General features: G+C 49.6%; 1 long non-coding RNA gene across 2 annotated transcripts; it reads right to left on the bottom strand.

Moving 5' to 3' along the window:
• Positions 1–337: 337 nt before the first annotated feature.
• LOC140654592 (uncharacterized) lies at positions 338–12,375 on the bottom strand. 2 transcript variants are annotated; one of them, XR_012043453.1, is made up of 3 exons: positions 5,328–12,365; positions 4,597–4,948; positions 338–3,620 (listed from the first exon to the last, which is right to left on the bottom strand). It is a non-coding gene; the product is annotated as an uncharacterized lncRNA (long non-coding RNA). The 2 variants fall into 2 exon arrangements; XR_012043452.1 differs by having other exon boundaries at positions 1,425–1,444; positions 3,197–3,620; positions 4,597–12,375.
• Between the last annotated feature and the right edge of the window lie 495 nt (positions 12,376–12,870).

Raw genomic sequence — 12,870 nt, 5'->3', positions numbered from 1 at the left:
ACTCCTCCCTCCATACAGTTGCTTTATGTGTGGATATATTTTACCATTCTGCAGCAAGACTGGAGTTTGGGAATACTGCATGAAGATATTTTAGCATGTACATGCCTGTATAATAACTTTTTTTTTTAATTGGTCCAGCCCACGTTACTGCTTAAATAATTGAAGGTGCTCAGCATTAAACGTATTTTGCCATGCTTTCCCCATGGCACTTTTCCCACTCCAAACTGCTTGGAATCTGAACAGAGACTAAGCATTAACTAATTAAATTTCTCAAAACAAAGGTTAATTAGTGTGTTTATTTTGGATTATGTATATATTGAATTACTAAACACTATATGGTACCATAAAAAAAAAGAAAAAAAAAAAAGGCTGGATGAAAGGAGGAAACATTCCTGAGCCCAAGAAACAGCTTCTCTGGCTGCCATGCAGCTACATTAACCATTTAGTTCACGACTTCAGCACGGCACTCCTCCGGCGACCACCGTCTGGGGAGGTTTGAAGACTAAAACCATAAACCCTCCCAATCCAAAAGGAAGGTCCAGCAGCCCTGAACTGCGACTATAGCAGATTCACGTCATTTTAGGACGATGGATAGGGGAGCTGCAGGGAACCCATATTTGGCTCAGGATCACACCGTACCAAAGGCCTCATCCAACACACTCATGCTCCTCTTCCGATCCCGTTTGCTGTGCCAGACGCAGCAGCCACCGAGGACAGGAGGTCCCTCACAGGGCCCCCCAGACAGCGATGTTCCTCTTCTCCCTCCAACCCCCCCCTCTTTCCTTTTTGGTCCCAAGGTGGAAAGTTTGCAACATGCAGCCTATGTTCTGAATGCTTAAATTATACAATTATCTATAGACCAAGCTAATGACTAGAGTCCAAGAGCCAGACCACACTAAAAGAAACAAGCTGGTGAAGATTCACCCAGATTGTAGTGCTCACCCATATGCTGACCCTGTAATGGTAGCATCAAGCCGCACAGGGTACACGGACAAACCTCTTGCAACACGTAAGAGGTAGGAAGATACAAGCTAGTACCAGTCACGTTGTAATTACCTGACAGCATGCAAATATACAGATCTGCCCTGAAAGGAGCACACACAGGGCACTATTTTTAAAGAACAAAGGACTCTAAAAAGCTTTCAGTCTCTCAAGCTTTCTGTGTAGAGCAATACTTCGTATATTCTTGGACTACAGCAAATGGGAACGGTGTCAGATTTATCTACTTTAGGCATTTCCAGCATGCCTATCATGGTGGGTTTAAGATCCATTTTCTCTGAAAAGTCTTATGACAGCTGACATGAGAACCTTTCTTCATCACCAGAATAAGTCTCTGTATGTCAGCTTTCAATTCATTTTCTATACAAACAGAAGTCCTCAGTCAGTTACAAAAGGCACCTCTTCTTTCAAAGCACCCTCCATTGCTTCAGTGAACAATAACCACCTTGATAGCCCAAACAGCAAAAGAAAAGAAAAGTAAACTCACAGGCACTCCTCAGATAAGAGATCATCCCCGAGTTCCTCTTATCCAGAACCCAACCAACACCCGTAGACATTCTCTCCTGCTACCCCACCTCAGTATAATACAAACTTCAGTACAATATTAGAGATGCAGTTTCCAAGGGCGCTGTCAGACGAGCTCTGCTGGCACTTGCAGGAGGGCTGAAAAGGACAGCTCGTTGGGGACGGGTGTCAGAAGCAAAAACGGGTCAGTCCCTGGTCCACCACGGTGTGACTGCTGCAGCCCTGTCAGGAGGGGCAACCAGAGCTGCACCTGACACCTTCAGAGGAGGCAGCAGCAGCCTCAGCTGCTTGTTCTCACCCTGATGTCCCGTTCCTATCCCTTAAGGTCAGGATTCCTCCTCAGTCGTGAATCTCTATCTAGATTGCCAATTATTTGCCACCAGACTTTGTCAGATTCATTACCTGATCAGAGGACCAAAATGGATAAACTAATTTTACAGCCACTGCTTATGAAGGAATGCAAATAAAACTGGCTCTCTGATTATTTTGTTTTTTTCTACTTAACATTTCTTCAAATGCATTTTATTATGGAAATATTCTTTCTGCAGATCTAGGAAGGCAAACCTAATTAAAGCTACTTTATTGAGGGACCTCATATCAACACTTGCTTTAAGGAAGCAAGTTGTTAAAGCCAAAAACTCCTTTTTTTAAACTCAAATATTTTTGTCCTGCTGTAGAAGAGAAAATATAAATTTGAATGATGGATATCTCAGAAATCTGATTTTATTCCCTTTTCTCCTTTCCTGATGGTCTTATGTTTCACATTCATACCCTTTGGGAAAATTGCCTGAGAAACTTTTCTGATGATACGTTGAAGGTCATCTACAGTAAATGTGATACAAAGTGAACCCAGATCTCCGGCTTTGCAAATGTTCATTATGTAAATTACAGGAGCTGTGAAGATGGAAATGAGGCATACAGATGCTGTTATGCACGAAAAAGCAGAGGGGAAACTTCAGATTTCCCTTCGCTACAGAGGCGGTTGGTGTCTACAGGCACTCTCCTCCCTGCTGTATTTCTAGCATGAAAAGGTCTCAGATTCTCTATGGGTGTTATTTCAGAAATGACTAGCTCCGTGGTCCTCAGTGTAGGTCAAGGACTGGGATAGATCTTTAAATTCATCACACATCTGGGGAGAATCGAGGGCCAGATGCAGCTGCAACTGGGATGGGAAGAAATGGGGAGGGCATCTGTGCACGGCAATCGCTCGCCGTCGTGTCATTCGGAGCGTGGACGCTTCCCAGGCACCACTCCTTCCCCTCCACCCCGTGAATGCCTGTCCAGTATCTTTATTTCTGGGATTAGTCTTGTTGATTGCCATTAGTCAAGACTAGTCCTGAGGAGGAATGTATCTGCGTTGTGAATTGCAGAGCAGAGATGCACAAGTGGAGGAGATAAAGATTCAGCACTTGATTTCGTGCATCCTTGGGCATATCACTTGGAGGCCAGATTCTGAAAGATGTTAGAGATCAAAGGATGAAGAGAGATAACCAGCTTCATTTTCAGATCTATTCCTGGGCACGTATTTCCTGCACATTTAAATAGGAAATGGGCACCCTTGTGCTTGGTTTTTTTAAATTACTAAATGCCTATGGGTAGCTGTTTTCTTAATGATGGGCCAACATACATTTAAACGGCAGACCTTAAATTGCACTTTATTTCTGTTTCCCACCTGAAAAGAAAGGAGTGTGAATCTCCCTTTCTTTGGTGTCTCCCAGGTCTTGCTGAGGTTTGAAGCACAATTTACTCTAAGCAATAAATACCATTAAGAGATACTCTAGGCCTGATTTCAAGAAGCGATGAGTAGTCAGCAGCTGGTGGGACCTACTGGTGTTCAGCAGCGTTGAAACTCAGCTGCTGTGTCTCAAGTTCAGTTCCTCAAAAATGAAGGAATCAAAAACTTGAGACTGCTTTTGGTATTTTTGTCTTAAAAACTCATTAGGGAAGCTGGGATGCAGACATATTGATGATGGGGTGGAAGGACAACGCCGAGGCAGGTGCTCTCTCGTCAGGGGACCGGCACTATCCAGGGCAGATCGAATGGGAGAGCAGGGCTGAGCCTTCACCCACCAACTTCATTATAGATCTGCTCTGACCTGCAGCAAGAAAAGAAAGAGAAAAAGGAGAAGAGCAGTAAGACAACACTGGAAGGGAAATTCCAACTCCCTGACCCTGGGACAACCTCACCCTTCGTGTTAGCAGAGCAACAAACAGAGGAAAAATGATGAAATTGCCTCAAAATGAAAAAAGAAACAAAAAGAGTTGTTGAGTCATCCAACAGTGCTCACATCAAGATATTTTGTTAGCAACTGCGCTGAAAGAGTAAATGTAACACGTTCTGGTTTGGCTCTTCCTTTAACAGCGAGATTGATTTGCATTCACACATGAAAATCTGGTTTACAACAAGGTTTTCTCCTGCCCCTTCCTTTCTTTCATTGTTTCCATCATGTATCTTGGCTAGAAAATCTGCTCTCATGAAAAAACCCACACCAGACAAACCCAGGGCAGACCATTCCCCACCATGCACATGTTTTCTTTGAGAGGTGTTTTTTTTCTGAAAGGCCGTTTTGAGAAGCAGGAAGGTTTCGTCCTTGGCCCCACCGAGCCCCTGCAGCGCCTGCCGCGCGGGGCGAGGGAAGCCTGGCTCCCTGAGGAGGAACTTGTCCTCCCCGAGCCCCGGGTTTCGCAACGCGTGTAGGAAACATCTTGCGCTGGCCTTGATTTATGCAGAAATGTTAGCTAATCTCTTTTATGTAATCACCGATAGCTGTTTCTAAAGGCTAAGTCCCCAAAATGGAAGGCATGAATTAAAAGAGACAGATGCAGTTTGTCTGACTCTTTGCTCTGATTACAGCCTCAGAAATAACCTAGTTAGCTCGTGCCGATTTACGCAGGGGTTCAAATACGTCGCGCACCCACCCAGACGGGAACACACAGCTTATTTGCTGTTCAGCCCAGATTCACAGTCTGATCTCGCTCACACCAAAGCCTCTGGAATTGCTCCAGGTTTATTCTGCTGAAATGCAATCAAAGTCCGGTCAAAAGTCGCATTAAGACCGGGTTTTCGTTTACCCTGGATCTCCTTGCTTGGCACCACTGCAGGCTTTGGGAGCTAAAGGCATGCCTTTCCCATCCAGAGCCGGTTGCCTTTGGTCACCCAGAATGACGCAGGGAAAGCAAAATCTCTGACGTACTTTCTGCAGCATCTCCAGGTTTACGCTCTGCAGAGTGCCGACCTGAGGCTCAGTGACCCACTTGGCTGATGTGGTTACAAGTTGCAGCAGTCCACATCCACATCGGCGTCTGAAGGAGTGATGTTCCCAGCACGTCTGGACGCCTTTGATGCACAGACCAGTCAATCAAACATGCATTTGGGGGCGGGCAGGGTGCGAACAAGCCTGGCGAGAGACTCAAAATCCTGCTTCTGGGAGAGAAGAAGATACAGTGTCTGCTCAGGCATCCCACCTTCCCTGCTTAGAAATAAAGATGCCTCTTGTTTTAGGGACAGAGCTTTTGCCTGGCTCACGCACGCTGATGGAAGACCCTCCTCTTTACGTTTTCCCTATGGAATAATATTGCCGAATAGGGCTGTGTTTAGGTTCCCTTCCTTCACCACAGGAGCCAAAGGCTCCCCTGCCGTGACTGCCTCCAGGGGTAGCTGGAGCAGTCCCACTTAGAGAATATTTTCCCATTTTATGTAAACTGAGCACCAGCTCTGTAAAAAGGGAAAGATTTACGCTTGGCAAACATTTCCAAGGAGCCAGTATTTCCCCGTTACTTACTCGTGGCTTGTGAATACAAACCTCACACAGCTGGTACCTCTGTTAATGATCCCATTACAATATGTATTGAGCTGATACTCTGTGATATCTCATTGAGGTATTCATCCATGTCGGAAAGGATTTGTCCATAAAAACATCTCCTCTCATACCGTCATAGGATGTTGCATTCATTCCTCCTTCCTCAGTCATCTGATGCTGCCTAATCCCACTCACTGACATCAATCACAGGGGGAAAATAAGACAATTAACTGGCAATTAATTAAATTATAAACTGTAAGGAAGAGCAGAATATTTGTAAACCTTAATAGCCTTATTAACATGCACATTACAAGCTAGTTGCACAATCTTATGGCTATGGATGTCTTTATACATACATGACATCACACAGACTTTAATCACGGGGTAACCGTTGTTCACCTCGAAGGGCTGTGCATGGTTCAAGGAACCTGCCTGGCCAGCCCAGAGCCGTGACGGGACAGCTGCTTTACACCTCCCCTCCTGCAGAAAGCTGGAGTAAAGGATCACCGCAGCACGTGCCTCGCACTGCAGCGTGCTCCTGCAGCGTCCATGCTGCCTTCAGGCCAGAAGGGCACGGGGATGGCGATTCCCTACGGACGAGTGCTTTCTGCACAAAACAGGCTTCTCGTGGGGTGTGCAGGCAGCGGGGAGCTCTACCCAGCCCCTGGGTCTTTGATCCAGGCTATGAGTATGGTGACTTGCAACAACTCGGGGGCCGAGCACAGGTCTGCGGTGACAGCCACCCCGTCCAGGGCTCTCTCTGGGATGGCCCAGGCACCTGATCATCACAAGTGGTGAGCCGCGGCTCCTTCCCCTGTTCGCTCGCAGCCGGGCGGCCTGCTGGCTTTTCTGTCACAAGGACTAGGCTGGGCTGAAGTCTGAAAACCCATCAGTGACAGTAACAACAGATTATTATTATATATATATTGCACATGCAATGTGGTTTTGGTTAAAGTCATTTCCTGTAGGACTAAAGGAAAGTAAGTGGGAAGAAAACAATGGCTCGGGTAAGGCACCCTCTGCAAAATCACAGTGGCTGTTACAAGGCAATGGCAGATGCTCCATCAATGAGGAACTGGGCTCAAAGCTTAATGCATGCAGTAATGGTGCCTGACCTCTATGTAAAAGTCACAAGAGAGGAGGAAAAAACCAACCCAAACCAACCTACCCATGAGTGAGAGCATAAAGCCATAGCCAGCCCCAGATGAGGCACTGGGACCTACAGCATTGCAATGGTCGAGCTGCCACAGTATCACTACATGGTCCTCAGGTCCCCTATGAATAACCTGCACACAAACATCTCAAATACTCTCTCTCTTTACCGTACTATTTCTGTAATAATTTTGTCTTGGAAGGTGACTGAATCAGTCCATTTAATATACACTAAACCCTTGACTTTTTCCTAGACTATTTGTTCCAAAAGAAGTACCTTGTGGAGTGGGAGAGTGACCTACTAAAGCAGGGAAATTAGAGTGTAGAAGATGGATTGAGCTGTAAATCAGGTTTGCCTCCAACGGCAGGTATAGCCTAACTAGGCTCTGCCATCCTCCCTCTCTCAAAATCAGCTGCATCCCAAATCTCAGCTGTGTTAACTCTGGTTCCAGTCCAGTGTTATTTCTGTAACACGTGAACTGGGATGACATGCACCCAGCCCATTCGTTTATTTGTGGAGCGTGGACTGCTGACCGATAGCCAAGTGCTAATAAAAGCAGCGTTCTCCCTCCTGTGCCATTCTGCGCTATGTACTGGAGGCAGGCTGGACCTTCGGGCATACGGTGCTCGCCGTGAGCAGCCTGGGGTCATCAACCAGCAGCAGCCTAAGATTTTCATTCTTAATTTTGATGGACCTGCATTGCCACATTGTTTTCTCTCCCAGTTCAGCTCTATATTTAGCCAGGGATTCTGTCCTCGGCTTATTTTCTTCGACGAGGTCGGTAGCTAATGCTGCTCTGCTGTTGGTACGCCTGCCTCCCTTGTCAATGCGCAGGCTGTTCTTGGGATGCATGAGGCAGTCAGATGTGACAGAAGCTGAGAGGTTTCTTTCACAGCTAGGAAGGGAGAGGAGGGAGCCAAGCATTTCCATACCCACCCCAGGAGCTCCGGTCCCCGGGGAGGGCTGGAATCCGACGCTGACTGGCGCTGGGAACACCCACGATCAGCTAACCTGACTGCAGCATTCACTGCAAGATAATTGGCTCTGAGCAGGCATTACAGCAAGAAAAAAAAATAAATTAATCAAACAAGATGGGACAACAGACATTTTAAAAATAACCCAGGGTGAAGCTCCAAGAAACTGTGATGACCAGGGGCCAGATCCAGATTCCCTAAGCCGAGCCCACGGCCGGGGTAATTCTGACCTCGGCGGAGTCGCCGGGGCTGGCGCTGAGGCCAGTGAGATCAGAATCTGGCCCAAATCTCTTGGCCTCCTGCTGCACCCCATGTTGCAACTATCCATGATGTTGACACATTCAACTTGCCACTCGTTTGTGGGACTAATTACACATTCGCATTTGTCTGCACTCGCTCGGCTCCTAGCAACTGCAGTCACAGTCCTAATTAAAATAATAGACTGAGATTGGTAACATTACTGATTTAACAGGAAATTAGAAGAGTTACGTTCGCAGAGCTTAGGTAATTGACATCAACAGCGCTTTTCTTGTAATGTGCATTCTGTGATTGATTTCATTCCCCAGTCAGACCTAAAAGCAGCTCGGGAGCACATCCCACCATCAGATTACAGTACAGAGGAATTAAATGACTATTACACCACTGCCTGCTCTAGAGCTGGCAGCTGTGGGCTCGAGCATGGCTTTGAAGCTTCCAAACCAAACATTAGACCTAAAATTATAAGCCTAATGTAAAACAAAACATGTTCGGCACAACACGTTCAGTTCCCCTTTTAAGAGCTTCCCTGCAAGGTGCTCCTGCCCTGGAAGAGGGCTGCAGTCGAGACAGGCGTAGCTTGTGCGTCCTTCGTTGCCTCAAATGCCGACTCCCTTAAAACAGGGCATGGCCTAAAGATACTATAGGTTCCCGTAGGCAGATGGAAAGGCTCTGTGCACACCACTGCATGTGCAATGCACAGGGACACTCTGGTCATACAGCGGTGGAGCTGAGAGCAGACGGTGATGGGGAATGTTCAGGGCATGTAAGAAGATTTCATCATCATATTGAAGAGAGAAGGCTCTGCTGTGCTAAACCTATCCTGCAGCTCGTGCCACATGAAGAAGTTCTGTGTGCGGATAATATTGCAAGTCAGCAATATTCCCCTTCTTATGGAAGGGGAATCAGATCTCTGGAGATGGCCCTGCTCATTCTCACGGTGGTGTAAGTCAAAATGGGTCCATGCTAGCCTGTTAAAGATGAATCAGTCTTTCTCTGTTGAGGAAGCTTCTGACTCTACAGTCTTCATATATGTCATTCATGAAATAGATCCTGGCATTTTCAACAAAATGGGCTGTCTTGAGTATAGTAGAGTAGTTGTTTCAAAAATGAGGTGGACTGGTTCAGCATCAGTAGTTGCAACTGGGGCTGATACCTTGCTATCACCTCTCTCCCTGGAGCTTGGGGCCGCAAGGGCAGATGGGTTTCTAATCTGACCTCCTGAATGTCACATCTCCTTCAATTCCCTCCAGTTACAGTGTTGTGCCGTCCAGTAAGTTCCCTATACTGTGCTGTGCTGGGTAGTCAGTTCCTTTCAGAAAGGCACATACAGCCCCATTTGAAGGCACCAGAATGGAGAACCCATCTCTGCCCTTGGTAGTTTCATCCAACTGACAGCCACTTCCAAAAATGTTCTGGTCAACTCACATCCCTCTCTGCTACTTGAAGGTGCTCTAGGATCACTATTAAGCAGCGTCTACAAACAGATGTTCCTAAAGATCACAGTCCTACAAAAGGAGGAGAGTGACAGTGGACAGCGCAGGGGACCTCACGGGTAGGTGTCTGTAGGGTTTTACACAATGGCACCGCTGCAAGGAGGTGTGATGCCTTATTAGATATGCCCCCATGGCAGGGCAACCTGCAACACATTTTGGGTGACTGAAAACCATTCACTGGGTTCAATCAGTGGTGTTCTGCATAATGTGGCACGCGACACTGACTAATAGCTTTTATATACCAATAAATATTATTTATATCTGTACATCCATAGATTGTGACACCGTCTTTGGAAGTGTACATAACTGCTGCCTGCTTCTGAAGAAATGCATCGCCTGTAAATTATCATGAAAACTGTGTGTGAAATGCCAAAATTGCATCAACTTGCAAGAATATTAGTTACTTAGAATCATAGAACTGTTTAGGTTGGAAAAGACCTTTAAGATCATCAAGTCCAACCATCTACCTAGCACTGCCAAGTCCACCACTAAACCATGCCCCTAAGCACCACATCTATGCATCTTTTAAATACTTCCAGGGATGGTGACTCAACCACTTCCCTGGGCAGCCTGTTCCAGTGCTTGATAACCCTTTCAGTGAAGAAATTTTTCCTAATATCCAGTCTAAACCTCCCCTGGCACAACTTGAGGCCATTTCCTCTCGTCCTATAGCTTGTTACCTGGGAGAACAGACTGACCCCCACCTGGCTACAACCTCCTTTCAGGCAGTTGTAGAGAGCAATAAGGTCTCCCCTCAGCCTCCTTCTCTCCAGGCTAAACAACCCCAGTTCCCTCAGCCGCTCCCCATCAGCCTTGTGCTCCAGACCCTTCACCAGCTTCGTTGCCCTTCTCTGGACACGCTCCAGCCCCTCAATGTCTCTTGTAGTGAGGGGCCCAAAACTGAACACAGCATTCGAGGTGCAGCCTCACCAGTGTCGAGTACAGGGGCACGATCACTTCCCTACTCCTGCTGGCCACACTATTTCTGATACAAGCCAGGATGCTATTGGCCTTCTTGGCCACCTGGGCACACTGCTGGCTTACATTCAGCCGACTTAATAGTCATATGCTCCTGTGGGCTCCTTTCTATTTGTGGACTCAGAAATGTGCTGGGAAGAACAAAGTATACGTGGTCTGGACTTTCTTGTCTGATATTAATCCCAGCACAACAGGGCTATAAAATGTTTTCATGAACATATATGTCTTCTACAGAGAGCTTCATGGAATAATACTGCCGAGAGAGCTGCAACGTAGGAAATACCCATCCACGGTTTATAAATCCTATCCATCTCAGCACGTCTCAGGGAGTATTATCAGGGCCCTGGAGAGCTAATGCAAATGCTACTCTTGCAGCTTGCATAGATAATTGTTTATAAAAGTCTTCCTTTCCTTCTGCTGTGTCTGTGAACGATTATATCCAGAAGGCATTTGTTGTGTCCGTCTCGTTTGGCTCCAACAGCTCCCAGAGGCATCGCACACGGGATGCTCCGGTAAAGCCCCTACCTTCCTGCTGGGCACGGACAAGAGGATTTGGCTATGCTGCAGATATTTCTCCCTGTGCTTTATCCCGCGAGAGCCAGCTTTCAGGTGGCAAATGACAGTCTGGGCTTTAATCACTCTGCGTGTGCGCCGAAATGAATACTGGGGCATTTGCTTCTGGAGTGTTTCCGTATCTCACAATTTAAACCTCCCTGCTATTAGCAGATATTTGATCCCATAAATGCTGGCCAAATGCTCAGAATGGATGCCTGCTGTTCGCAATGATAGCATCGAGCTAGCCTAAAAATTAAGTGCCATCATCTTCTCCCCGTGTCCCTCGTTGAACTGCGCTGCCGCCTGTTACACCCCACCAACAGGGCAAATTGCTCTCAGTGCAGGCGATTCCTACCACGGCGAGGGCAGGCACCCTGCCTCCAGTCCTGCCTCACAGGGAGTCGCTGGGGAAGCCCCGAGTGATCTGAACGGCCTGAGAAATTTATATCCTATGGGTCTGGGTTGGGGGAGAAGCATCAGCTCCAGACACTGCGATCCACCCGTGCCTGACAAAGCCATGGCACTGCTCACAGCTCCTGGCACCAACCATGGCTTGCTGGGCAGGAAAAAACACCAGTGGTAGCAAGCAAGCGCTACAGGCAGAGACTATTCCTTGCTTAATCCTTTGCTTTGATCCAAGCTGAGCTGGGTGCCCCGCACCCAGCACATCCTTTCCATGCCTCTCTCCCAATGAGAAACACAACTCCCCATCTCAAGGAGCTTCCAACCTAGCCACGAGTCTAGAGACGATGGGAAGAGGCAGTCGGGAAAATGTGATACGGCAACGCTGCCGAGTAGGGCACGCGGCACCCCGGCAGCCTCACCGCTGCAATAAATTGTAAGCCTCGTGGCAAAGCCCAGTTGGAAACACATGAGAAAGCTTCAAATGGCTTGTCTGAACACTGAAGAAGTAGGCGATAGATTCCGTTTGATCCCGAATGAGAGGCAGCGCGGGCACAGCGCGACCGGCCGGGAAAGGGAGAACAAGATGCGTACGCGTGCTGCGATACCGCAGTGAACTGGCGGAGGTGCGCCAAGGGTGACGCGGTCAACGGGACGGGCCGAGGAAGGGGATCGCTGCAGCTGCGTGCTGGATGGAGCGGAGCAGGCTCGGACGTGTCAGGGCGAGAGCAAAAGGATATTGCAGCAACCGGGCTGCCGGGAAGACACCGACAGCCTGGGCGGGAGCTGGGCAGGAATATGGAAGAGGCCGTACCGTGGAGATGCAATCCAGAAAAAAATCTGTCGTCTTAGACATAGCGCGGAGGTTTAGGATAGAGAAGGACGTTTACAGTTTGCCGATAACTGCGTGATGCCAGCCAAAGTCCTGCTTTGTTGCCAACGGCAGCAAGGGACAAGCGGAGCCGGCGCACGCAGCCGGCCCTGGACGCGCGCTGCTGCTGCCCTGACCGCCGACGGCGCCAGCGTGTTGCTAAGGGCCCCTGAACGCAGAAGGCGCACGTCTGCTTTCCGCGCTCCTGCCGCGCTGCCCCGTCCCACGTTTCCGGCAGGGCGCGGGGCCGCCCGCCGCCGGGCGCGGGGCCCCCCTCGGCCGCCGGGGCTGCCGCGGCCCGACCCGCCCCGGCCGGGCCCGGCGAGGAGCAGCCGAAGCCCCGCCGCCGGCCGCCCGCCCGCCGCCATTTCGCGGCGCCTCCCGCCAGCGGCCGGCCCCGCCCACCCGCGCCCGCCCCTCCCCCTCCCGCGCGGCGGCGGCGCTCCCCTCCCCCACGCCGGCCTGCGCGCCCATTTCCGCCTGGCCGGGCGGCGCGCGGCGCGGCCTCCCCGCCCCCTCCCCGGCGCTCAGTCATTCAGGCTGGGAGAGTCAATAACACGCTGACATCACCAGCGGCGCGCGGGCACGGCGCGGGGCTGCCGGCGGGGCCGCCGCGCGGGAGGAGGGGAGGCGGGGGGCGGGGCAAGGCCCCCGGGGCGGGCTGCTCGCGGCCCGGCGCCCTTGGGTGGGCTGAGGGGAGATGGCTGAGGGGAGAGCCCTTGAGGGGAGATGGCTGAGGGGAGAGCCCCGGGGGGAGATGGCTGAGGGGAGAGCCCCGGGGGGAGACAGCTGAGGGGAGAGCCCTTGGGTGGGCTGAGGGGAGAGCCCTTGAGGGGAGATGGCTGAGGGGAGGCCACTGAGG

This window comes from Ciconia boyciana, chromosome 7, assembly GCF_034638445.1.
Source record: "Ciconia boyciana chromosome 7, ASM3463844v1, whole genome shotgun sequence".
NCBI lineage: Eukaryota > Metazoa > Chordata > Aves > Ciconiiformes > Ciconiidae > Ciconia > Ciconia boyciana.
This window is presented reverse-complemented; position numbering and strand designations above follow the sequence as displayed.